Source organism: Rissa tridactyla, chromosome 3 (genome assembly GCF_028500815.1).
Source record: "Rissa tridactyla isolate bRisTri1 chromosome 3, bRisTri1.patW.cur.20221130, whole genome shotgun sequence".
NCBI classification, from domain to species: domain Eukaryota; kingdom Metazoa; phylum Chordata; class Aves; order Charadriiformes; family Laridae; genus Rissa; species Rissa tridactyla.
In genome coordinates, this window is record NC_071468.1 from 75,470,358 (window position 1) to 75,495,389 (window position 25,032).

Consider the following 25,032-nt stretch of genomic DNA (forward strand, 5'->3'; position numbering starts at 1 on the left):
TGGTTTGCAATACTTGATGACTTGACATTCAGAACAATTTGCTGCCAGTCCTGTAAAAGGTTAAAAAACTTCTTTATTTTATAGGCTTTTTAAAAAAAAATTGTGGGCTTCCTCTGCCATCAGTGTGTTTCAGTGATTTCTTCAAGGGTGAGGTGACCTTGGCTCTGCTCTTGCTACGTTTTCAGCAAGGCTTAATTTGAACTGTTGTAAGGTTATGTTGTTTGGGTTTTTTTTTTTGTTTCCTCCCCATGCAAAAGAGTTAGTTCTGCTTTATGAAGCTGACTGTATAGCTGTAGGTGTTAAACAAGCCAGCCAAATTTTTCTTTCATGGTCAACTCCTCCACGATTTGCTATGCAAGTTCATGTCTCACAAAAGATAGTCGTCATCCTTTTAGAGCTAATGTGGGACAGCAGGACTGAGCTGAGAATAATCTGGACCTGAATGTGGACAAGTGGGTCAAAAAAGCATTGCTTTGGTTTTACTTCCTTGGGTAGATCATGCCTCAGACTTGGGATACATCTGCATGGCACTGTGCTGAGGTGGATAGAAGGCATTGTGTGTGAGAGTCAGGGTAGCCCCAGCAGCTCAGGAGAAGCATCGTGCTGATGTGCCTACACGGCTTCCAGGACCACCGTGATGTGTTCGTAGTTGTTGGGAGTGTGTCTGCGCAGCACTGTGTGGTGCTGTGGAGGCTGTACTTTACTTTTTGACACAAAAAAGAAGAGACGTGAGAGCAATAACCTGAAAGAGTGGATTAACTAGACGAACATTCATTTTTACAGCACCAAAGACAACTCAAACTATCTTTTCAAAAAATTGGTACTAAACTTGAAAGAAATCTTCTGGTTTTGTTGTTTGTTTTTTTTTTTTTTTTTTTATTTTACATTATCTGCCCTGCTGAAGAAGAGTGATTGTGTTCCTCAGGAGCTCCATCTATAACAGTTACCCACAAGCTTTAAAATGACATGGTGCTACAATTGTATGCAGCATTTATTTTCAATCTTTTTTTAAAGAAGGATGCAATCGCCATTCAAATTATGTCACCATGAGAGTGGGACAATACTTCCTGATGAGGGAGATCTTTTCAAAGTAAACTGTCTCAAATTTAATTTTGAAGTGTTAATACATTTCTGTGGATTTTGCCACAGACCATTGTTAACATTCTCTTCCAAAAGTGAAATATCACAGATCTTTAAAAAAAAATGCAGGTATGAACAACCCCGCAAAGGAAATAAGATCTGTGTTTGCCAATAATGTAGTCACCCCAAACTGCAATAATAAGAATTTATCCCACAATAAGTTGCTGCTGTGAGGTATAATTTCTGAGAAAATATCTTGAAAATTTCAGTCAAACCGCATGATGTAGATTAACTTTATGATTGTTGGTATGGGAACTTGCTAAACGTGTGTATATCATGACAAGCGTGTAGCTTTGGATGCTTTTACATCCTGCTTTAAACCTGGGGGGCGACCTAGTTTTATTTGAAGGAATGATCACCTACGATTTTGGGGGTTTTGTTTGGTGTGCTTTTTTTCTTTTTCTTCTTCCAATCATATTGAACAATTTATTTTCTGTGACTGAGCTCTCTCTAGAGCTAACAGATTTCTCTTCTAAAAGTACTTTTTAATAGAATCACAGAATGGTTTGGGTTGGAAGGGACCATAAAGATCACCCAGTTCCAACCTCCCTGCCATGGGCAGGGACACCTCCCACTAGACCAGGTTGCTCAAAGCCTCATCCAGCCTGGTCTTGTACACTTCCAGAGAAGGGGTGTCCGCAATAGTTCTTCTATTAAACCACTTTTTAATAGTCCTCCTAACTTCTCTGAGATGAGCTCTTCTTCCTTTTAAAATTTAAACACAGAAGAATCTGGGTTTGAAGGGACCTCTGGAGATTACGTCCCTGCACAGAACAGGGCAAACTTCAAAGCTGGGACCTCATCCAGTCAGGTTTTGAGTATCTCCCAGGGTAGAGTGAACAAACCCAGCTCTCTCGATCTCACCTTCATATGTCAAGTGCTGCAGCATCTTGGTGGCCATCCACTGGACTCACTCCAGTATGTCAATCTTTCTTTTCCCAGGACTCCCAAAACCAGACTGAATACTCCCGATGTGGTCTCACAAATGCTGCAGAGAGAGGAATAATTACTTCCCTCCACCTGCCGGCTAATTAAATTGTTTATTTGATGCCAGATCTTCATCTGCTGTCAGTTGTCTTTGCTTCCCTCAAGTTGGAGTGGTGGAAACTCTCCCTTGCAGGGGAGTACTTGTAGGCTCCTCTGTCACCTCAACAAAAGCTGGAACAGAGATGGCCCCTTTCTTCAGTTACATGAAGCAGATGACCAAACCAGTGTTTACATACACAAAACTGCAAAGGTTTCCATTTCCCTGCAGTGAATTTTTGCACCAAACTTTCACACTGCACACAGCAATATAACCTGGAGCAATAAGATTGTATCACAGTGATTATTTTGGTAATACAGTGAAGAAAATGCATGGTAAACAGCACATGCAAAGAGATGCATTGTGTGCATTCTGTTTGTTTTCCTGGCAGTACTTTAGCTATTAGCTAAGCTACCCACTTTAAAGTGAATGTCTGGTAGGAGATATGAAGACTGAAATAACAGGTGTACCACCCAGATGAGCCTTGTGGGAGCTGTGGGACAATAACCATGTTTAAAATTTTATACCCAGAAGTTGTTCCTTCTCTGCTACGTTTCTGAGACTCTGTCATTGCGAGTTGCACTATTATAGGTGACTGAAGTACGTGACTAGTTAGAGTCTGTGCTTTTTTAAAGGTTAATCTTCCTACTATATTTTTTTATATATTTTTTTTCAAACACATACAAAATGAAAGTTTTATGATTAATGGTTTAAGTACTTAAATTAATATTTGCCTGAAAAAAACCTCCAGAACAACTGGAATACAAGAGAAACCCACCAAACTTGGGTGCCACCACCAAACCCGTGCACGTGGGACTTGTCCTGCAGTTGCTGCTGCTTCGAGGAGCATGTGGCTCACCTCTCCTAGCTCAGACGTCCTCATGCCCCAGTGTGGGAGACCAGCTGAAGGCATAAATCTTCTACATGTGCATGCCTGCTTTAATGTGTGAGCTATTAGTATTTAGCTTGGGAAACTCTGTCTCCCAGGACAATTCTGTCTGCCTCTCTGTGGCAAGGTAAGTGTCTGGGGTGTTGAGCAGATCCTGACTGCTGCTCAGCTGACTGGTGGTGAGGGACGTGGCTGGGCTGAGCAGTTGACGTGCCTTAAGGACCTCCCAGGTATCTTGGTACAACCAAAGAAGAAAGAAGCCTTAAAAACCCAAAAGGAGGCATTGGTAGAGAGGTTTGTATTGGGAAGGTAGACTGTCAGGCTTTTTTTTTTTCTTCTTCAGTATTTGTCCCCACCAGGGAACTTCTTCAAAGCCTCCCTTTCTACTCTGGTTGTTGCCCCCACTGTTTTCCTCCTGTGATTTTTTTTTTTTTCTTTGGGTATTTGTTCTAGCTCTGTGGCACTGCCTGTGGCCAGAAGAGGCTCTTTTAGAGGTCCCTCTTTCACCTGTTTTTTTTTCCTCATAACGCTGTTTACAGCAATCCTGCCTTCATGCTTGCTTACTTCAGTCTCCTCCATTGCTCACCTTCTTTTTCTTGCCCGCAAATCCTCTCATCTCCCAGCACAAATGAGCTGTTTATCCCTGAGCTAATGGATGTTCACAATGCTCCGATCATAATACCGCAGAACTGCTTATATTCACGGTGATTAAAAACTGAAAAGGTGGATTATTTTTTGCCCTGCTCTGGAGAATTAGTTGTGTATTTTCACTCTGTACAATTGGAGTGAAACTCCATAGGTTGAGTTGAGTGGGGCTCAGAGGTGAGTAAGAAGCCTCTCCTGGTGTGGAAATGAAGCTTGGTTTCCACAGCTAATTCAGGTTACCTAGGCATTGATGCATAGCAGAAGGACTGTGTGTGAGAGCTATAACCAAAGTGGAGGCTTACTACTAAACTAATCCCTGTATTAGGTGGAGAAATGTGGAGTTTTCCCTGTTGATAGTAATAAATGCACCCCCGGGACCCCTCAGGGACACTGACCTTCCCCAGGTACCATGGGCGGTGCTGGAGAGCGGGTCTTGCAATGGCCGCCCAGGTGAGGTTGATCAACCTGGGAGGGTGCACGCTCCTTCCAGAACAGAAAAGCCACATTTATTAGCTTTTATTTTCATCAGAAACTAGGGTCACTTGGTGCTGTATATAAGCTCTCGGGGGTGAGACAGTGAGAGTTTAAAGCATTTTGAATTTTTGTTCTGGTTTTGACTTAATTCATGTGAAAAGCTTACCAGCTTTCTGGTGTTTGGTGGCAGCTTGAGTGAAATAGTTTCAGTGGGAAGATGAGGGGGATGTATATCAGCTCATACTTAATATTTGTTTAAACAAGTTATGCAAGATAACTCAGGTTATTGTTAGCAAACTAGAGAAGTCACAAAAGATATCCTTCCCCAAATAAAGTGTAAAGTATATTATTTTGGTAGAAGCTCTAGGAGGTGAGGCAACAGCACCAAGCGCAGATCAATGCCTGCTCCAGACAATGCCAGTACCTTCAGTCTGCTGCATCCTGTCCATGACCACGCATTTGAGTAGAATTTGGATGGTGGCAGGACTGGAAGCAAGTGTTACCAACCCCAAATGTTTAAATATTGCAGCGAGTTTGGAGGAGAGGAATAAGGTGCTGGAGTTTAGAGCCGGAGTTACTGCATGGGTTCATTGGGCCACTGAGGTCCAAGCCTGGGCTGGTGGGAGCTGCTGCTGAAGATCTGTCTGCTGTCTTTTTCTTATGGAACAAATGTGTTTGTGCTTGTTAACACCTTCTAATTAAATCTAAGATATTCAAATCATGTTGGAGATCAGTTCCACCAGTGTGACTCACGTATTTTTAATATATGTATTTTGGTTGCCCTGTCTGGAAGGCTAGTTGGTAGAGTTGATTTGTGGCTAATATATGCTGTTTTGAAATTGCTGGTACATAGACGGGTGTAATAGAGGCTGATCCTAAAAATGTTCTCAGTTTTCTTCTTCTGTTAATGTTGGCAGATGTTCCCAAGCAATACACTGACTTCTTTGTATATAGTTTTTAATCTCTTTGGCAAAAAAAAAATTAAAGAAGCAAAAGCATCTATAAAAGGAGTGGTAAGAGCTGGGGCATTGCTCAGTATGAGGCACTTGAGGCCATCTCAGTGTGCTGTTTAGGAGGAATAAGTAATTTAAAAGCACTTTCTCTCCTCTGTTTTACAATAGTTAAAGCATTAGCAGTGCTGCTCAAACAGACAAGCCCACCAACTTCCCCCCCCACCCCAGCTAAATATCAAACCCTGTTGAAGATGTGGATGCCTTCCAAGATAACTGACCTTGGGCTGTTCAAGCGCACCTGCTGCTGTGTGCAATATGTGTATGAACCAAAAATGGCAGAAACGGTCCTTTAATGTTATAGATGTGAGTCAGATCTTTTTTTCCATCAACTTGTGACTTTATTCTCTGACAAGCTTGCGGTGGTTTACGGCTTGAAAAGCAGCTCCTTAGTCTTTTGACCCTAAGCACATCACTTACCCGCTGCTGCTTTAAGGTCTCCTTATTCCCTCTGGTTCTTTGTTGTAGGAATTTCCATGTGTCAATCTTGTCAAGAATTACTTTTTAGCAATTTAAAACCAATTATCACATTTGCTAAAGAGGCAAAGCGAGGGTTACAATGTATTTAAAAGTGATACAATGTGGTTTTTTTGTTTTGTTTTGTTTTTTAAAAAGGGGATAGGGAGGGGCTCCAATCTCTAAACCTCACTCTGAAAATTGCCTTAGCTGATGCACTTAAATTTGAGTATGTGCCACATGCTTGGACTAGAGGTATAGTACATGCCATTAGCTTTTAACAGTTCTTTGGGTTTTTGGGGTTGGTTTTGTGCAGGATGGGAGAACACGTTTAAGAAGGAAATTGACCTCCTTTTGACTCAAGGGAAGAGAGAGAACTGGATGATGATTTTTACTAGTTAGCAGTGGCTGTCCTATAGAAACAGCATAAGCTTTCTTCACAGTAGTTCTTGATTTTTTTTTTATTTAAGTATTTTCTTTATTGTTGTTGTTATTTCTCTCTACCAGATGTTCAACAAGAAACTGCTAACCTAATTTTGGTATTCCTATGAGAGCTCATTTATGATGAGTTGTCAGAATTCCCCAAATTAATTTTAAGTTCCTTGTTGGCACCTGTGAGTTGGGTTTCTTTGCTTGAGGTTTTTAGTACCATCTCATTTTTTCCTGATGTACAATTTCGCTTTCTTTAGGAGGAGTATTTATCAAACCAAGCCTAATAATATGGAGTAGAATAAATTCTTCAGGTCTACATGATGACTACTTAAAGATTTGTGCTGCTTTTATGGCTTCCTGAAACTACCTGCAGTCTCCTGTCCCTCTTGCTGTAGTGTCAGAGACCACACAATACAGTTGACTGTATAGTACAAAATTTAAAAAGAATTTAGAAGTATGATATGGGGTGTTGGTTTGTTGTTTGGTTTTCTTTTTTAATGTAGTAAAGAAATAAATGTTAAAAGCATGGATATTTTTATATTCCGTATTTCCTGTAGGCATAAGCCTTAAGCAGTTCGTTCACTTGTCCCTCTCAAACTTGGAGCCTTTTGATCTCTCGGAGTAAATTTGAAGATGGCTGTGAATGATCTTCATGACTGTTTTTTTTCGGGAGAGGCAGGTATGCAGAGGAGACACTATGCTTTTAACCCTCCTGGAGGGACAGTCAAACTCGGTGCCTACAGATCCCAGACAACTGAGTGCTGCCAAACCGAGTCAGCACGTATGTTTTGCTGGACTAGCTGTAGCTCTTCTCTAATCTCTTCAGGGTATCAGGAGACATGGGAGATGGCAGAAAACAGTAGATGAAAGGGAAGGCACAAGGATCCAAGCAACTAGGAAGGGGCAACAGGAGGATAGGAAACATTGATAGCATTGATAGGAAACAAAGTTTTGTTGCCCCAGTGATTACAACTTGGTTTTTAAATTCAGTGACCCTTATTTCTCAGAAGTTCAAAACTGCAGCCTCTCAATACCTGAAGAAACAAATACATTTTTTAAATGAAAAATCATTGTCAGTAGACTTATTTTCAGACTTTTATAGAGCAAAAGTAACCCAAGCTGCTTGAACTGGCAATGCTTAATAGAGGATTTTAAAACCTGATAGCTGATTTGCCTTCTAGGCATACCCAGCAATCTCCCAGACTCGCTCTACCAGCCAGTTGCGGCATTTTAGTGGCACGAGTTGACTGCATCTGCATCTGAGTAATGTTCCTCCTGAAGTCTGTCGGAAAAAACGTTGACTTGTGTGTAACCAGAAATAATGCCTTACTATATTTAAATTCACGTGGGTAATATGCAGAATGTGTAAAACAAATTTTCAGTCTCTTCTTCCCAGGAGTACGGATTTTTAACATCTTTAAAGTGAAACTTCACTTTATCTCTTGCATTCTCCATTCCAGGAACTGTCTGCCTGGTCTCTTTAAGGTCTTGCCGGTCTGATTTCAGTAAAAATTATGGGGGCTACTTGATGTAAGAGAAATTTGGGGCTGAAGAGAGAAGAAAGGGGAGCAGACAAAACTTTTCATTCTGTTTTCTGGGCTGAGGTTTCTATCTCTGCATTTTAATCTAGCAGTTTTGACTAGTGCCAGCCCTTTCCTCTGAGAGTATCAGGCTCTGACCCTTCATATTTGTTCTGCATTTCCAACAGCAGCAAAGGTGCCAGTCAACATGCCACTCTTTTCTGCACTTTTCCTGCACTTTTTCTGCTTTTACTGGACTTCTTCAAGATAAATGCATCCTCTAGAGAACAGGAAGGAAGGAGGAGTCAGGGGAGAGGAAGAAACCTATTGCTGCAATTTTATTTGGGTGAGAAACTTGGTGTTTGTGGGAGCTCCTGTTAAAAATTGGATGATTTATCAGTTTTGTTTAACTGTCTTTTACCCCTTTTATGTTTTGTAGGTAAGTATCCTGTGTTAGTTCTCACTAAGAAGGGATGGACAAATTGTGCCGCCTTGGCTGAATTTGATATTTCCTTTTGTTAAACTGATACAGTGAAAGGGATTTATCCACCTACTATATCTAATGGATATAGTCAAGATTTGACAGTGTCTTTTTTTTTGTTCTTTTCCTTAGTGTGTTGCTAGTCTGGGGCCCGCCTTTCTGCCAGAGGCTGCTGCCCTCATAGGGGCGATGAAGTAGCGCTTTTCTGTACAGAGCTCTGAGTTGGACCTTTATGGTTATGCTGAGGCACGGTTTGTGTTGGTTTTACTCTCTTCTTAAGTACAGGAGCCTATGAGAGAGTGGAAGGGATGTGTCTGCCCATCGCAGGCTGCTTGCTCCAACTGGAGTGGTGGCCCTGGTCTTGGTGAAAAGGGTAAAGGGGAATGTAGGTGTCTTTCTCTCCACACCGCTCTTAATAGAGTACCTGGGCTGACATTTTAGTGCAAAGGCATCCTGGCAGCTGTAGGCTGACTGAGCTGCAGTTCCTTACGTTGTGGACACCTACCCTCACCACAGAGATGAGGGCACCCTAAACTCCAGAAGGTTTAGCTGTGTCTACTCACACCCAGCACAACCCCCTTCTTTTCTTCCCAGTCATCTTCACCTAAACCGCTATGCAAAAGCGTCTAGAAGGAAAAAATCCTGTTCATAGTCATTTGTTTTTATAATCTTCTCTGTGTTATATATTTGTGTGGGCTGCTAATACGTGTCCAGAACAGATCATTTCACAGCTACTTCAGAGAGTTAGGAGCTTGCAGTTGCAATAGCTCTGCTGCTTTTTGAGAGGGACTTGCTACACTCCTCATAAAGGAGAGTGAAGTGTTTGGAGAAGTGTCATTCCTAAAGTATTGCCAATACTTCTATACTAATGACCTACTACTTCCGTAAGGGAAATTACTTTTTCTAAGTACTGGTATGGCAAAGAATAGTCTTTTATTGCCAGCTCGGTTGTAAACACGTGCCCAGAGCTTTCTGGCTGCTGTTAGAGCGTGTACATGTTCAGTAATGGGTGCTAAGTGGGAGGAGTGCCTGCCTATAATCTCTACCAAGTATCTCACTTGGCTTTTTGCAGTGTCTGTATCCAGTACTGCCACAACATGTATGTATTTAAATCTGCGTTGACTCAGGCTAGGTCTTAAACCACAAAGCACACAGGCGTGTTGAAATAAGGGCAGGCGGGTGCAAGGTGAGGTTTTGTGAATCTTGCTTTTCTGAGAACAGCTTCGGAGAGTGGCACAAAGTTGTGTATTGTAGAAGCTTAGGACAGGGAGGGATCTTAAATTATTCATGCCCTACAGTACAAGTTACAGCATGGTGAACGTAGTCATTACTGACCCCTAATAGCCTAACCCAATCCTAGAAGGTTCAAGGAAAGAGCACCTCCAACATCTCTTGTACACTTCAGTCGTTGGAGATCTTCTACTGTCCAACTGACATCACTATTCATACAGAGCATCTCTATTATCTTCAGTGTACGTGGAGAAACAAAAGACTGAAAGGGCATAGGTCCTGAAAGCCTGTCTGTTATTCTTGCCTGCGTTACTTAAGATAGTAAAATAGACTGTCACTTTGTGCAAAATTTGCCTCTTTGTAAAAGCCTCCATCTTTCAAGGCTGCTCTTGTACTTCCTTCCTGTTCTCTCCCCTTTTGAATTGACTTGGCCGATTTCTCTAGCCGCTCTCCGTAGGTCATGGCAGGGAAAGGACTTTCAAGCGGGTTGAGGAAGAAATCGCAGATTTCAGTCTGGTTTGTCTGATCTGGAGGTAATTGAACGAGGATTTGAGGACTCGGATTCTTCCGTTCTTCTGGTAGCAATAACCCATGAAATCTGTTGATAGATGGAGTGTTGTGTGCCCCCGTCTTCCACCTCAATTCTGGTTAGCACAGAGATAGAAGCAGCATGAAGTTTCCAGTTTCTCCTGGAGCTTAAAAAGGGGAGACTGTGCCTCAGCCTTGCTGATTAATCACAGGCACTCATGTGATGAAATTTCTCAGGGGATGGGAAAGGTTAGTTTGCTTTTAACAATCTTAAAATAGCCTCATTTCAAAGAACGTTTCCATGATTTATTTTTTTTTTTTTAGTCAAGGATGCATAAGTACTTGCAGCATTAGTGTGCATGCGCAATACAGTTTGGGTTTTAGTTGCGTGTTGCGATCATGGGTTTTTCAGCTGAGAAGATCCTTGCTTCTTTCAGTGCACCCGGGAGCAGACCGAGACTGTAACAAGAGAGACTGGTTCCTGCTGAATCACAGCTTCATCTGTCACAGGAGCTGGGAGATGCCATGTGAAAGAGGTGGGGAAGTTTGTAGGAAGGAAAAGGCAAGGATCTGCTAGGCATCTGGGAAAGAAAATCTACTTAAGCACACACCGTTACAAAAAGTGACTTATTTTGCTGCATAGTCATGCTAATAGACTGTGGGGTGACTGGAAAAGTGTCCAGTACGTGCAACTGCAAAGGAAGTCAATGGACTCATTGCTGTGAGCGTACTGAATAGTCAGGCCTCGGTTGTCTCAAACTGGGCACCTAAATAAAGAACACTTTTGAATTTATGTTCTCTTTGTCATAAAGTGCCAATAATACTCCTGGTGTCTTAGGATGCTGTAAAAAAAAATGCATGCTTTGTGAGGAAAAACTCAGGCGCTGAGCAGTGCAGGGACCCATGAGTGAACTGGTTGTGTTTTCAGAGTAGGCTGGGAAGAGTATTCTGTGAAATGACAGTGAAAGTCAAAAAGAAAAAAAGTATTAAATGACTGCATTGAATAAACACCAACTGTTTTAGGCACTGAAGGAGACTGGGCTCTTATGCAAAACTTTCAGTGTGATCATGTAATTAAGAAAGAACTGCATCACAGTGAAGTCCGGGGCAGGTTAAGGGAGGGCAAGTCGTGCGCGAGCGGCACAACCAGTAACAGCTCTGGAAAGTCTAGCGTTTGCGTGCATCACTTCCTAACCTTAACATTTTTGTCATGCAAATGCGTCTAACTGATCTTTGAATATGAATCTGCAGTGAGACAAGAAGGGGGAGCAAAAGCCGAGTAGCGAAGCTTTACGTTGTTCAGGTACGAAGGAGCACGCTCAATAACCGGAGAGGTCCCGCTGGTAACTGGTGTTGCAAGTCAGCACATGTGAACCGCGCTAATTCGCTGCTGCACACAGCGCTTGTGGCGAGGATGACAAACCAGCCTTTGTGCGAGCAAGAAACCAGAGAGGCCCAGTGCAGAATGGAAATTTGGTGCTGTTGGGACTGTAGGCGTTCACAGGCTCCTTGTCTCTCCGTTCCTGCAGGTGGGACGGTGTTGTACACGCGTTGGGGGGGTGGGGAGGGGAAGGTCTGAGCCACAGGTCGGCTTTCTGAGGCGCCCAAGTGGGTTAGAGACATTGCGTTTTACACTGCGAGGAAGCCTCCCACCCTGCAGGATCTTACAACTCAAACTTCTATTTTTCTAACTCTCTGGCTCATACCGTGTGGTTTTGGGTGACCAAAGTGGCTTTGCTTTTCTTTTCTTTTCTTTTCTTTTTTTTTTTAATACACTGATATTTAGGAGTCTGGTCTGTACTGTGCTAAGAACTCAGTTTAAAGAATGTGAAGCAGCTCTTTAATGGATATATATTAAACCTTACTGTCCTTTACAGGTAACACAAAGCAGAGTCAGAACATAAACAAGCGGCCCCGTGTCTGTCAGCACTGTTACTCTGTTTTATTTTAAACCTAATTATACTTGAAAGGTGTTGGGGAAATTGAAAACTTGACTTTTGGCACTTATCAGCACAATCTTAATTAACCATCACCACCCCTTTTCACGCATTTCTGTGAACAGCTCCAGTGCTATGATCTCACTTCCCTCATCTCATCTGAGAGTTAATACTCTAATGTTAATTTCTCTTAACTTTATAACCTAGGCTATCTTCTGTTTAAAAATTAGTGGGTAAAACACTTCTCAAAACTGTTTGAAGGCCCCCCTGTATGTCAAAGCATAAACTCATCAAGTCATCATTGTCCTTTTCTGACTCTCAGCAGGAGACTTCAGGGAAATACCTAAAACTCTGGAGTGCTTGCAATGGGGGTGATAGGACATTATGAAATGCACTTGTGCCGCTAAGCGAGATTACAAGATGCACAGAAGGCACAAAAGGAAAAAAACTACATACGACTTCTACTTGCTAAATGAGGTGGTTGTAGATGAAGCCTTTGTTAAATGAGAACTGAATTTTTTTTCATCATTTGTACTGACAGAGTGAAAGGAAATATAAGGCATAAAGGCATAAAAAACAGCTGGCAGTATACAGTCAGAAAAAGTTTATAAATATGGATAAAAAGGAAAACTTAAGTTCTTTGTGTTTTCTGAAAAATTTGGTTTCTCAGTGCCATAACAATTTTTTAAATTAAACATGGTGGGCTTGACAAATTATTGGAAAGAGTTCTGAAAAGTTATTTTATTAAATATTATTTCCTTTTTTTTGTTACTACTACTTGGTTTTTAGAAGGAAAGGGGAGATGATTGTTAGAGGAGATTAGGGGAGAGAAGATCTTGTTTGGCGATACACTTTTACTTGAAGTAAAAATATTTTTAAAGCCACAAAATAGCATTTGATTCCTATAAACCTCGGTGTGCTTGTATAAGCTGCTTAGGAATTATAATAAAAAATAGAAAAAAAAATCCCAAAAAGCCCTTGGTCAGAAGTATTTGGAAACTTGATTAAACATTTCAAGAAGTCTAAAGAAAAGAAAAAAAAAACCCAACCATTTCCTGTGCCCATTAACATTATTGTATTAATAAAAGCTGATTCAGTGCCCATACTGCATGTCCCCAACACGATGTTGATGACATTTTGAGAGAAGTTGGTAAACATTTATACTGTGCTCTGAGAAAAGGTTACATGAAAGCCTTTTGATGGAACTTGGATTTGCAATTTTGTTTTTGCTTCTTTAAACAGAAAAAAAACCAGATCAGATGCGCCTGTGAGAGGTTTTCTTCTTTGGGCTTAGTGGAACAAAGTAAAGCAGGTGATAAGTGCTGTGTGTATATCAAATCGGTTTTGTATCATTGCTTCTAGACTTAAATATATGTATATTTATTTAAGAATGTATTCATATTCTTTAACGTACAAATAGTAAGAGGGTCTGCAAAATGTGTTGTTGCTTGTGGTTGTAACTTTAAGAAAAATCCATTTGTATTTCAGGACACAAGTGGACAGAGCATACACTTAACTTACTGAATTGGAAGGGGCACATCCTGTGACTGGTTTCCTGCAGTCTCCAGAGGATGGTGGTCTTTTCCATTGTCATTTTGTCTGTCGGTGTAAAATAGAGATTATCTGCCGTCTGCCATTTCCTATTCTACCTCCCTCTCTGTTTCTGTCTAGAGAGAGGGGGGAAAAAAATTCTGCCTCTGGCTTGTGCAGATGGTTAGCGCTGCATGGAACTGTTCTCACTCCAGCTGCAGGAAGAATTTCCCAAATGGACCGTACGGTCCTTTGGTCTTATTCTGTCTTTTTGTTTGTTTTTATTTAAGACTGTCAGTGTGCTGGTTTTGTGCTGGTTCACTACAGTAGTGTGTGTTTGTGGAGATGTTCTCATTTTGTGATTCATTTTGGAGGCACTCATCTGTTAAAACAGCATGTGAAGGCAAAATTATTCAATAAAAAAATGTGTGAAATATATCTCTAGTCCACTTGCATTAGAATCCATGAAAGATGCTTTTAAGCAAGATTACAGTAGTACATATTGTACTATTGTGTGACCAAAGCATCCCTGACACAAAAATACTGTGAAAAGATGACAGATGCCCATGGTATTGAGGGTTTTGCTGCTTTAGTAACAGAAATTTTCTGTCATCTGCCATCCGTTGTTTTAAGACCCGCTTTCATTCTACCCGGGGAGCACAATGAAGCCCAGACCTCAATCTTGTTGTGTCTCAGTACAATGAAAATCTCGCTTGCAAAACTTCACTGAAGCCTACAAAAAGGAAATGCCACATCTGTAGTTTTCTGAACACTTTTAAGGATCAGAAGGATTAAAAAAAGGGATTTCAATTTATCTGTGTATGCTTCTCCTTGCCTTCTCCCCCACCAATCCACTGGCCTACGATACCAATGTTCTGTTTCCACTCCCAGAAATCGCTGCCACCCAGGCTAACTGGAGCATCTGACCGCTGCTCTGTTGGAGAGGTCAGGGAGCGAACTGGTGTGAAAACCATGCTGACTTACTTTGTGTTCAGGGAAAAAGTGGTGTTAGTGGAACAGCCTGGGGAGATGTTGCTTGTGCTGCTCAATCTTCGAAGAAAATGTAGAATTTATCCACAAAATGAGAGATCTCAGCACCAGCCATCAGCCTTGAAATAACCAGTACTTGCACCTTTTCATTCCACTTTATCCTTTCTGTGCTTACTTGCAAGCAAATTGCATTTTAGTAGTGTATCTCCTGATCTTTAGAGCTCACAAAGCTGAAGTGGTAAGTGGAAAGCTTCATGTTTGCTAATGGAGTGGATAGTAAAGGGATTGTGAGCCCTTCTATGAGCCTGCTGAAGTCAGGAAATCAGCTGTGAGGAAGATGGTGCTGTTTCTTGCAAACTAAATAACATCTAAGTAGATCGGTAGTGTAGGCTTTGCAGGGAGTGAAGAAATTAAGATCCACTGACAAAGACCTTACTAGAAATGGTACGTTTGCAATTTTTCCTTTTCTTTCCTTTCCTTTCCTTTTCTGTGCTGCTTTCCTCCCATCCCCAGTGGAGGCTGTTTCTTTGCTTGGAAATAAAACCCGTTTCCCTGCTTGGGGTGGATGGATCCTGTCTGGGAGACCATAGCTGCAGCCTGCCCATTTTTCAAAGGGAAGTATAACTCTGGTGGAATGCTGCGCTTATACGGTAAAGGCGAAAGAGCAGCAGTGCCCAGGTGGGTGGGCTTGTTGGGTTTTTTCCCTCGTCAGTGTGTGTTACAGGGAGCTTGGGGGAGCAGAGCTGCCTAGAAGTGCTCTTAAGCAGAGCGTGCAGAAGGCAGATCGCAAGCAAGCCTGGGAGTTTGAGCGGGTGTCTGTTGGAGCGTGGGTGAGGTGAGGAAGAGAATATGGGTGGTTTTTTTTAATAAAGGTTGAGGAAAGGTTCTAGGGAGGAGGTGGTGGAGGCAGAATATATACAGCCAGGACAGGAAAGAGTCTGCAGAAGGCAAAATTGTTGAAGCTAAATCAAAAACCATACCCTTGGAACGAGTGTAAAACCCACAGTACTTTGTAATATGGATGAGAGTGGATTGAAGCCAAGAGGTCAAAAAGTTTCTAACAAAACCACTGGAGGTGCCGTAAGCTCGGTTGTGTTATAATTAAATGCGTTAATATGCATTTTGATATTTCAGAATGTGCCTGCTTAAGATGTGGCAGTGCAGAAATTATTTTTTTTTTCCACTCAGGTTGTCCTTAAAGAGTGGGGTAATGGTTTTTCCGTTGTCCCAGTCTGAGCATGAGGCTGGTGAGACAGAGGTGAAGATGCTGAGATACAGAAAGGCTGAACCAAGCTGAGGTCACAACGGCTCAGAAAAAGAGGCAGAAAGGTGGCTGCAGGCAGAAGGAGGATACAAGCCCTTGGAGAGGGACTGAACTGGGGAGAAGGAAGCAGGAGGGAGGTTAATGTCTTGTTCAAGTTGTAAATCTGTTCAGCGACTTATGAATACTTGCAAGCACATTGACAAATATGCTTAATTTAAGAGGGCTCTGATAGTTGGCAGCTGAAGTTTCAACTGGTGGGAGAAAAGATGAGAATTTTTACCTGGGAGATGCAAATTGAATGTGGTACGGGGAGCAAAAGTTGCTGCACAGGGGGTTTTTCTGAGGTCTGTCTGGGACAGTAAAATTAAAAAAATAAATAAAAAAGAAAGAGAAAGATGCTTTGTTAAAGTGTGAGGGAAGAGATTCGGGCAGTGAAGGAGTATCTGAGTTCAGGCCCATTAGTTAGATGAGACTTGCTCAAGCTGTTGTGGTGTTTTTTCAAGACAAGTTGTTGGAGAGACGTAGTGACAGGGAAGTGGAGTACTGCCTGCTGGAGAGGGATAGGGATTCTCAACGTGGGGAGCAGGAGACAGCCTCCTTTCTCCTGCAGCACTCCAGGGAATGGGAGAGGACCTGGACTTACTGGAGCTGCAGCTTATTGTGGGGAGGATCTGATTAAGCTGATAGGAGACACGCTTCAAGATTCAGTTTCACAAACCAACGCGTGAGCTATTCTTGAAGAATCAGACCCTGTTGCAGAAGGCAGAGTCATCTCTCGCGTCTGTCTGAAGCAGAGGAGGCTTTGGCTTCCAAGGAGATTTTGCCAGCCACAGCGATGGTGGAGCTGTGGTGTGAGTCTCCCTCTGTGAGAGGGACGAAGTTACATCAAGGTGAAGAGCAAGTTATACTTCTCTGAACCAGAACTGCAGGCCAGGTGCCATGGCGATTTACATAGGAGTTACTCGGGATATGAAAAGATGGCAACCTCTCTGCCTGCTGGTCCATATGTGCCGTCTTTGTGAAATGCACACATGGTAATATGTCAAAACACTTCTGTGTATTTTTAACTAGCTTGGAGTGGGAGATGTACAGGTTTAGGGCTCTCATGTTTGTTCTCAATTGCTTCATGGTTTTTCCCTTTCTTGGATTAACATCTGGAGGGAGTGGTTTTTGCATTTTGGTAGGTGGGTTTTTTTTTTTGGAAGGCTGTGGTCTGCAGCAGAGGGCCAGTGAATAGTGTCAGGGAATGGGAGATGGATTTAGCCATAGAAAAACCCATCTGTCCATCTCTGTTAGGAAAGCAAGCATAATGGCAGTAAAACACACTTTCCTTTAATCTCTGTTTCTATGCCTTTATCTCAAGATAAACTTTAAAATTCAAAGTATCAAATAAAGGAATTGGATAAAGGGCAGCTATTGCCATACCCTAGAGCGTGGTGTGCAGCACAATAGGAAACTCTTTAGCGAACCTGGAAATCACAGTGAAGAAATAGGACAAATGTTCAAAAATGCTCTTAATTAACTTGCATTATCAGTAACTGCACTGAGTTGGTTTCTCATTTAAATTTTCAATCTAGAGCTCCTTCTGACTGGAGTATTTCATTATTACTGCTGCAATTTAGCCTTTGCAATTGGAACACTTCAAAAATGATGGGCTTTCCTATCTAAGAAAAAGCTGCACCAAATTCTGGCTTTTAAAGCTTAAAACTCATTCTGATATCAATGAGAAAAGTGTAGCTTTGCTATGAATCTTACTTTTTTGAGAAAGTTGGGAGGTTTTCATATTTATTTAGATAGTGATGTTTTAAAATTTGCATACAGTTCTTTGAAATTCCACCTTTTGTTGCTGCAAATGTCATTTTTAGTTTTAAATGAAAAATGATAAATACTTTTCCAGGAGTCTGGAGCTCAAGGATTAACATGGTTGAACTAGTTAAAGGTTAAATCTATTCAAAGTAAAACTGCATAGAGACTGCAAATGTTCTTGCATGCAAGTAAATCCTTTTTATATTGAGTCTGGTCTGCTAAAGACGTAACTGCTCTGCCAGCTTGCTCTGTACAGATAAGCTATGTATGTTATAGGCATTCTATCTTAGGATGCTATATTTGCTGTCCCCATTAATGCTAAGCTGAGATCGCAGTTTAATTCTGCTTTGTATTAAAATGGGAATCAGCCTTTTTGAATGGAAGGGAAGATGCTGTAGAACACAGTATATTTTATACATAGGCTTCATGTCCTTGGCAGGTAGAAACAGAAGTGTCTCAAGAAAATCACATGGACTATGACAGAAGTTTAAATATATCTCTCGCTTCCTTCAAGTAAATATCTCTTTAGACTTCATCTGGTAAGAGTCCTCGATAGGCTTTAGTTGAACTTGGTTACATCTCTGAGATGAAAGTATTGCGCATCCCAACACCATCTTTTTGAACCAGAAAGTGCTGTTGAAACTTGTGCTTATCAAATGACTGAGAAGTCTTAATTTTGTTCCTTGATTTAGCAGACTGGCCACCCATTCCCTCATACCTAATTTTAAATAGGAAGGTTTTGCAAAACAGTGGTCAGGATGATGTTTTTATTTCATTTGACTTATACGAACCCACAGATAAAACACTGCGGAAGAGCTGCCTCGGGATTCCAAGTTCAAGTACTCACAAGTTGGGGAGTGAAAAGCGTTTGCACTGGGCCAAGTTTCAATGCCCTGTGTTCTGCGAATAAAAGGTTCCTTTTTTTTCACCCAGCTACATTCTTGGAAGTGACCGGGTTGTTTTGGCTGCAGCTCCTTGGAAAACTCAGCCTGAACTCAGTGCATACAACTTCAGTACAAAAGGTCTACAGTTGCAAAGGTTTCCTAAGCAATGAAGAACAACGTGTTGGGAAGCTACAGGTACCCCCAAACGTAAACTGCTGTGTTTTTTTTCTTTTAGATTTGGGATTTTAAATTTGCATGTCAGAATTCAGTTTGGGCTATTTCTTCCTTTTCTGCTGGTATTATCATACAGCCTTTTTTTTTTTTTTTTTTCTCCTCCATATTAAACAAAAGCCAGAGATGCTATACCTGGGTCATACCTGGGTCACAATAAATCCAATAGCTAGTCTCTGACTTAACCAGATCATGGTGCTTTGGGAAAGATTTTTAATACCACAGGAGACAAGGAGGAGACAATGAGTCTTCTCTTACCTCCTTTGTAATTAGACTGTAATAAAACCTTACGTGTGATGTTTAATAGCCCTTCTAACACCATTACCAGCAATACAGCAAAGCTAGGTGCTGTTCTGTGTATAACAGAGTACGGAGGAGAAATGGACCTACATCCCCAAGCACAAATACAGGTTGGGCAGAGAATGGATTGAGAGCAGCCCTGAGGAGAAGGACTTGGGGGTGTTGGTGGACGAGAAGCTCAACATGATACAGCAATGTGTGCTCACAGCCCAGAAAGCCAACCACATCCTGGGCTGCATCAAAAGCAGCATGGCCAGCAGGTCGAGGGAGGTGATTCTGCCCCTCTACTCCACTCTCCTGAGACCTCAACTGGAGTACTGTGTCCAGCTCTGGAGGTCCCAACATAAGAAGGACATGGCCCTGTTGGAGCGAGTCCAGAGGAGGACCACAAAGATGATGAGAGAGCTGGAGCACCTCTGCTATGAGGACAGGCTGAGAGAGTTGGGTTTGTTCAGCCCGGAGAAGAGAAGGCTCTGGGGAGACCTTATAGCGGCCTTCCAGTACCTAAAGGGGGCCTACAGGAAAGATGGGGATTACACTCTTGATTAGGGAGTGTAGCGATAGGATGAGGGGTAACAGTTTTAAACTGAAGGAGAGTAGATTTAGATTAGCTATAGCTATTTAGGAAGAAATTCTTTACTTTATGGGTGGTGAGACACTGGAACACGTTGCCCAGAGAGGTGGATGCCCCATCCCTGGAGAGGTATTCAAGGCCAGGTTGGATGGAGCTTGGACCCACTTTAGTGGGAGGTGTCCCTGCCCATGGCAGGGGGGTTGGAATTAGATGATCTTTAAGATCCCTTCCAACTCAAACCATTCTATGATTCTATGGTTTCTGGCCCACTGACTTCTTATGATGGTGACTTCAAGAGGCTGCTAGGTTATAGGAAAACTTATTCCTTCTGCTGTGGCTTAATTTCCATAATGCCTCTTCTTCCTGAGTTTGAGCCCCTTAAGGGGTTGCGTGATCAAGAGATGAGACAAGTTATGTCCCATGTTCACTTCACCAGCAACTAACCTGCCTGGATGGTTCTGCAGGTGGCAGATGTTGTCAAGCGCCATCTCTTTACATGGGCTTTTCTGAAGGGGATGCTATTCTGTGCCTTGGTGTTTTGATGTGGTCCAGAAGTAATTTTTCCAAATAAAACACAGGGAATATATGCAGTTAATGAAATCTCTGATTGCAAAGATGGGACCGAAGATGTAAATGTAGTATCAGTTTTTCAGACTGGGGACTCGATGGTTATGTAAAGGCTTAAGATAAGAGGATATATATACATACACACATATATTAAATCAGGAAAAGAGAATTCATGTAATTTGAGGCTGTTTCTAATTGCTTTTGCCATGTGATATTGAAAAGAAGATAATGACTTCTCCCACTCGTGGTTGCAAGATCACTAAACTGCAGCCCAGTCATCTATAAATGGAAACTTCTGTAATATTCTTTGTTTTCCTGACTAGTTCTGAGTACTATGAGAGGTGTACAATTACTGTGATTGAATCAAACAGAAACCCATCCAAGAGGCAAGCAGAGTGTTTCCAAAAATGATCCTGGTTGGGGTATAATAAGTTTTAAATCTGTGCTGTTATATATAAAATCTGTGGCCAAAAACTTGGTAAAAACTTCAAAAACATTGTTTCTGCTTCAAAGAGAAGATTTATTTAGCTTTCAAGTAATCACAAGGCAAACATGGCTGTGGCCTGTAATTTTTATGGATGTAGTTAAAAAGTATTTTTGGAGGTTTGAGAGCTGTTGATAAAATGACAAACTACTTGTGCTTCATGAGCATTTCCCTCACTCTGGAAACTGTAAATACTCTAGATGGTAGCAGCAATAAGTTATACCCATAAATAATACATGTTTATGTTAATATATTTAATCATTAGTATGGTATCTGTGCAGGAATTATGCCATCTTCAGCCTAACATTACCCTTTTTGCTTTCTGTTTGTGATTACTTAAGTGCTTAAGAAGTAACATTCTGCTTTGGGGGAGAAGACTATGGGGTTGATGACAGTCATCTGTCATACCCCTGTCAGCTCCTTTACGGGACTTACAGGCAATTCCTGTAAGAAGTGGCTTTATCTTGTAAGTGTGTCATGGCGGGAAGGGGACTGTTTGTGGATTTCCCTTTCAGTGTTGTGCTGTCTGAAGTGACATTGCCCAGTTGCAGCTCGCTGGGACCTGGGTAGCAAACAAGTGTGCAGAGGTCCTGGAGCTCACCTCGTTGAGGAGTGCTGGTGTACTGGGGGAGAAGCAACCTCTGCCTGCAAAAGTGTGATGTGTGATACTTGATTTCCATGCCTAAATGTTCCTATTACTATATCCCTCCACCCTTCTGGGTGTCTCGGGCTGAAGGCACTTCTTAACCACCTGCTGGGTAGGTTAAAGCAGCGATATGCAGGGTGGGTGAGACCTCTCCATCAGAGCCCTCTTTGGCTGCTGTACACAGACTACAGCTGGTTTTAGATTTCCAGGAAGTCGGGGCAGCTCCTCCTACAGTGAAGTAATCCTCCTTCCCTTTCTTTTTTATTTGGTTGGGTTTGCTGCTGCCGGTTTTTTGTTTGGTAGCATTTTTGTTAATATAACCAGGGAAGCTTCTGAACTGCCACTAAGAACGAAAATAGGGCTTGTAAACTTAATCCTGTCAAATATAAATCTTTCAGCAAAACCACAGAATTTTATTTAATTTTAATCAGACCTTATTCCTCCCACATTTTTTAGAATTTTGGGAGGGTGTTGAAATGTAGCAAATTGGATACACTTTGGCCGCCTTACTTTCTTGGGATAAAAGAGCCCCAGGGTTATTCTGTCAAATTAGCTTTGTAGGTAAGATAAAGATATAACATGGAAAAAGATACACCTTTTAACAGACCTGAATGTGCATGCATTCGTTTGCAAGAGACTTGTGTTGCTTCTGTCACATTTTTCTTTCTTCCATACTTCCTTTGTTGTATCTTGCCTTAATTATTTTTGAAATCCCGAGAAGCAGCTGTATCTGTACCGTATCTTATAGGACAGAGACACAGTGATGTCTTGGAGCTCTCTGAAGTGCTGCGGAATAAGCTCTAAGAAGTAGAAATGAGAGAGTATAGGCTTCAGCTGAGATTCCTTTCATCAGAATATTCAGTGCTGCAGCCATCGCATAAATGGCAAAATCAGGTCAGAATTGCCAGACTTCCACTTTCCGAAAGAAAATTTTGTGTAAACCTACCGCTTTAAACTTTTGAAACAGAAGACTTTATAAACAAGTATCATTATGGTTTATAATACGGAAACCAGTATTACAATAACTATGTTGCCGCAGACAGCTTATTTCAGAATTTTTCATCGCTGGATTTTGTAGTATTTGTGGTGCCTGAATAATGTCTGTGTTCTGACACTTCAGTTTCTAATTGTTAGGGAGATTGCAGCGATATGCTTGCTCACGTACTCTTTGGTGTTGTCGGGTCTTCCCTTGGGCTGGCTCTTTGATTTTTACCCTGTTAAAATGAGGCGAGTGGTTATGGCTTGGCTAAGCTGGTGCTGAGGCATGTGGTCAGAGCCACGGAAGAGGCTCCTTCTTCTCCTCTTCCTCTGCAGAGGGTGTGACGAGCTGGAAGGAGGGGAGAGAGTGTGATCTTCTGACATGACAGATCAGGGTAAGGCTGGGGCAGCCACGTTGAAACAGATGGGTGAATAAGCCCCTGCTCCCTCTCTTCTGTCAGTGGTCTTAAACATAGTAACTCTTGGGAAGCCAACTGGGCAGAAGAGACAAAATTTGTGGTTAAATAACGTCGTGAGCTTGGATTGATATCTCGTGGAGGGGAAGCTCCCACACACCCCTGCACAAGGCGCAAAGTGCTGGTGGAGCTTGTGGTGGCAGCGGCAGCAGCAGCAGGGTGGATTCAGAGTTTAAACTCGGCAGTTGTGAAGGGAAATGCTAGTGCAATGCTCATGACTAGTTTGTAAAATGAAACAAGAGATGTGGCTGTCTAGCGTGGTGCCTGATGTTGGAGAAAGCGCTCTGCCCTCGCGCCCCCCCACCCCCCCCAATGTTCTTGTAAGGCTTTATTCGCTATCCTGGTCTCATCAGTCTGTATTTTTGAGATTCCTCAGGACTCTCAAGTCCTGGGAAATGAAATCAAGAGCTTAATTCCAGCAAGTGTTTGCCTCTACGTCGGAATTGGTCTAGTGGTTTTATCTAGTGGTTCGCTTTAGGACATGGGGCAGTGAGACAGGGAGCTCAGCTTCCAGTCTTCCTCCCAGTCAGCATCTCTGTGTCAGCATCGGCTTCTTCCCCTCCTCCTCCCGTGAATTTATTCATACCAAATTTGTGTGGCTTTGATAAAAGGGAAACAGTGTTTTCCACCAAACTCAAGTATTTGCTGAAGGTCTCTGCTTCCACTACATATGTCACTGGCAGCCGTAAGAAAGCTAGAATCATCTTGGCTACTGAAGCAATTTAGTAATTTATTGTGCGTGTTTCAGTAGCACTAATCAGAGCTAGATTTGGACAAAACAAATTTAAATTTCTGTTTACTTCTTCTCCAGTCAGTGGAAACATAGGAATGTCTTCTGGGGGCTTGATGAGATTTCATTGCACAAGCCAGGATTTCTCTTAATTGAATTTGACCTCTATTAGTTCGCTGTTTTAGGTTGCTTTCCTACTTTTCTCTTTATGCCTGGGAATGCAATCTTGATAGTCTGCAACCTAAGTTGAGCCTCGCAGGCTGCACGCACACAAAACGCCACAACTTCGGAGGCATTTCCTTTGACAAGACGACTGATAGATTGCCCCATTTTTGCACGGCAGAAGCATTTGTAAGTTTTTCAAGAGCAAAAACTGTTGCGTATAGCAGTTTCTTAGTGGATGGATTTGATTTGTTTCTTTTTGGGTGTGAATGGCACTGGAGATTACCTTTATGTTGTTGACATGTAAATTTTAATTTAGCAATATGTTTAGTAATGCTTCCAGATGGTTTTCTATTTTATTTTAGAAATTAGCACTTAAGGGGTTTAATTAAAGCCTATGGGATTTTTTTTTTCATTTTTGGTTTCTCTATTTTGTTTAAAAATATTTTATATTAGTCTAAAACCTTATTTTTAGCCTTTAAAATACTTTTAAATGGTTGGTTTCTGAATCTTAGTTCTAATGAGTTGATATAATTTTATTTTTAAATTTGACCAGCAAGATGAAGAGCAATTCAAAATTTTCTGATAAGCATGCATGAACTTTTGGTTATTGCTTTCTTTCTGTGTATTCTAATGAGTACAGTTTCGTCCTTTTGGTTGCTTCCAACTGGGAAATTAAGTTCTAAGACACTTGCCATCAGTGGATGTGTGCAAGTAAAAAACTGCTTGCAAAAGTTTTTTTAAAGGTGATTTCAGCACTATCTTTATTTACTATAGCCCCCATTAAATGAGTGTTGGGAGCACTATCCACTTAAATGGGTGTTGGGAGCACTATCTACCTAAGAGAAACAAGGCATTAAGAGGGAACAAGCCAGTATGGGGTAAGTTGGAGTGCATGCATGCAGCTTGTGGGTTTCTGAGCAGCAGCTGCTGTATTAAATGCTCAGCTCTTTGCCTTGGGTAACTCCATACTCTCCTGCAACTATAATGCAGGATAAAAGTGTGCTTGTGGATAGCTAACACACAATATGCACCTTCTAGTAGAAGTTCACAAGCTACCACAAGTTATTACGTAGCATTTGGGATCGTAAAGTGGCCCAAGGTTCATGAAATTTAGGCTGCACAGATCATGTTTCCGTCTACAAACAAGTCTGTGTTAAACGTTTTCCATGTAGCCGTGTTGGTCCAATCTGCATTTTAGGATGGATGGTTGGTTTGAAGGGGGCCATATTCTTCCCTCATAGTAAACAATGTTTCCCAATTAATCAGGGTAAGGACTGTAGTTTTCTTTGTATGCGTGTTCAGTTCAATTCCAAATGGCGATGACATTTGAAACTTCTAGATAAACTTGCATCTATCACCAGTTATAATATGTGGATTCAGGATCTAATCACTCTCTTCTCTTGAGCTGCCACTTTTTGTTGGTCTCTGGCCATGCTGGATGTGTAACTTTAAGACTGAGCCCACTTTAAAATAGCCCATAAGTAACCAGACACTTGGTTTTGTTTGTTTTTTCACTGTTTCGCAATGGCAGTAATCTAAGATCAAAACTCAATTTTATTTTTTTATTGCCTTTCTGAATATAAATAGATAGCACAAATTTCATTCCTTGATAATGTGTCAAGCTGACATTTATCTTGGTGA

General features: G+C 41.7%; 1 protein-coding gene across 5 annotated transcripts in view; it reads left to right on the forward strand.

Moving 5' to 3' along the window:
- The window catches only part of FYN (FYN proto-oncogene, Src family tyrosine kinase), a 145,077-nt gene that overhangs the window by 8,782 nt on the left and 111,263 nt on the right, over positions 1-25,032 (forward strand). Inside the window, exon 2 of one of the 5 annotated variants that reach the window (XM_054194662.1) lies at positions 18,290-18,435. The exons of the other annotated variants lie outside the window; for them this stretch is intronic. The gene's annotated coding sequence lies outside the window, so the exon portion shown is untranslated. The remainder of the gene's footprint in view (positions 1-18,289; positions 18,436-25,032) is intronic. 5 annotated transcript variants of the gene reach the window in all.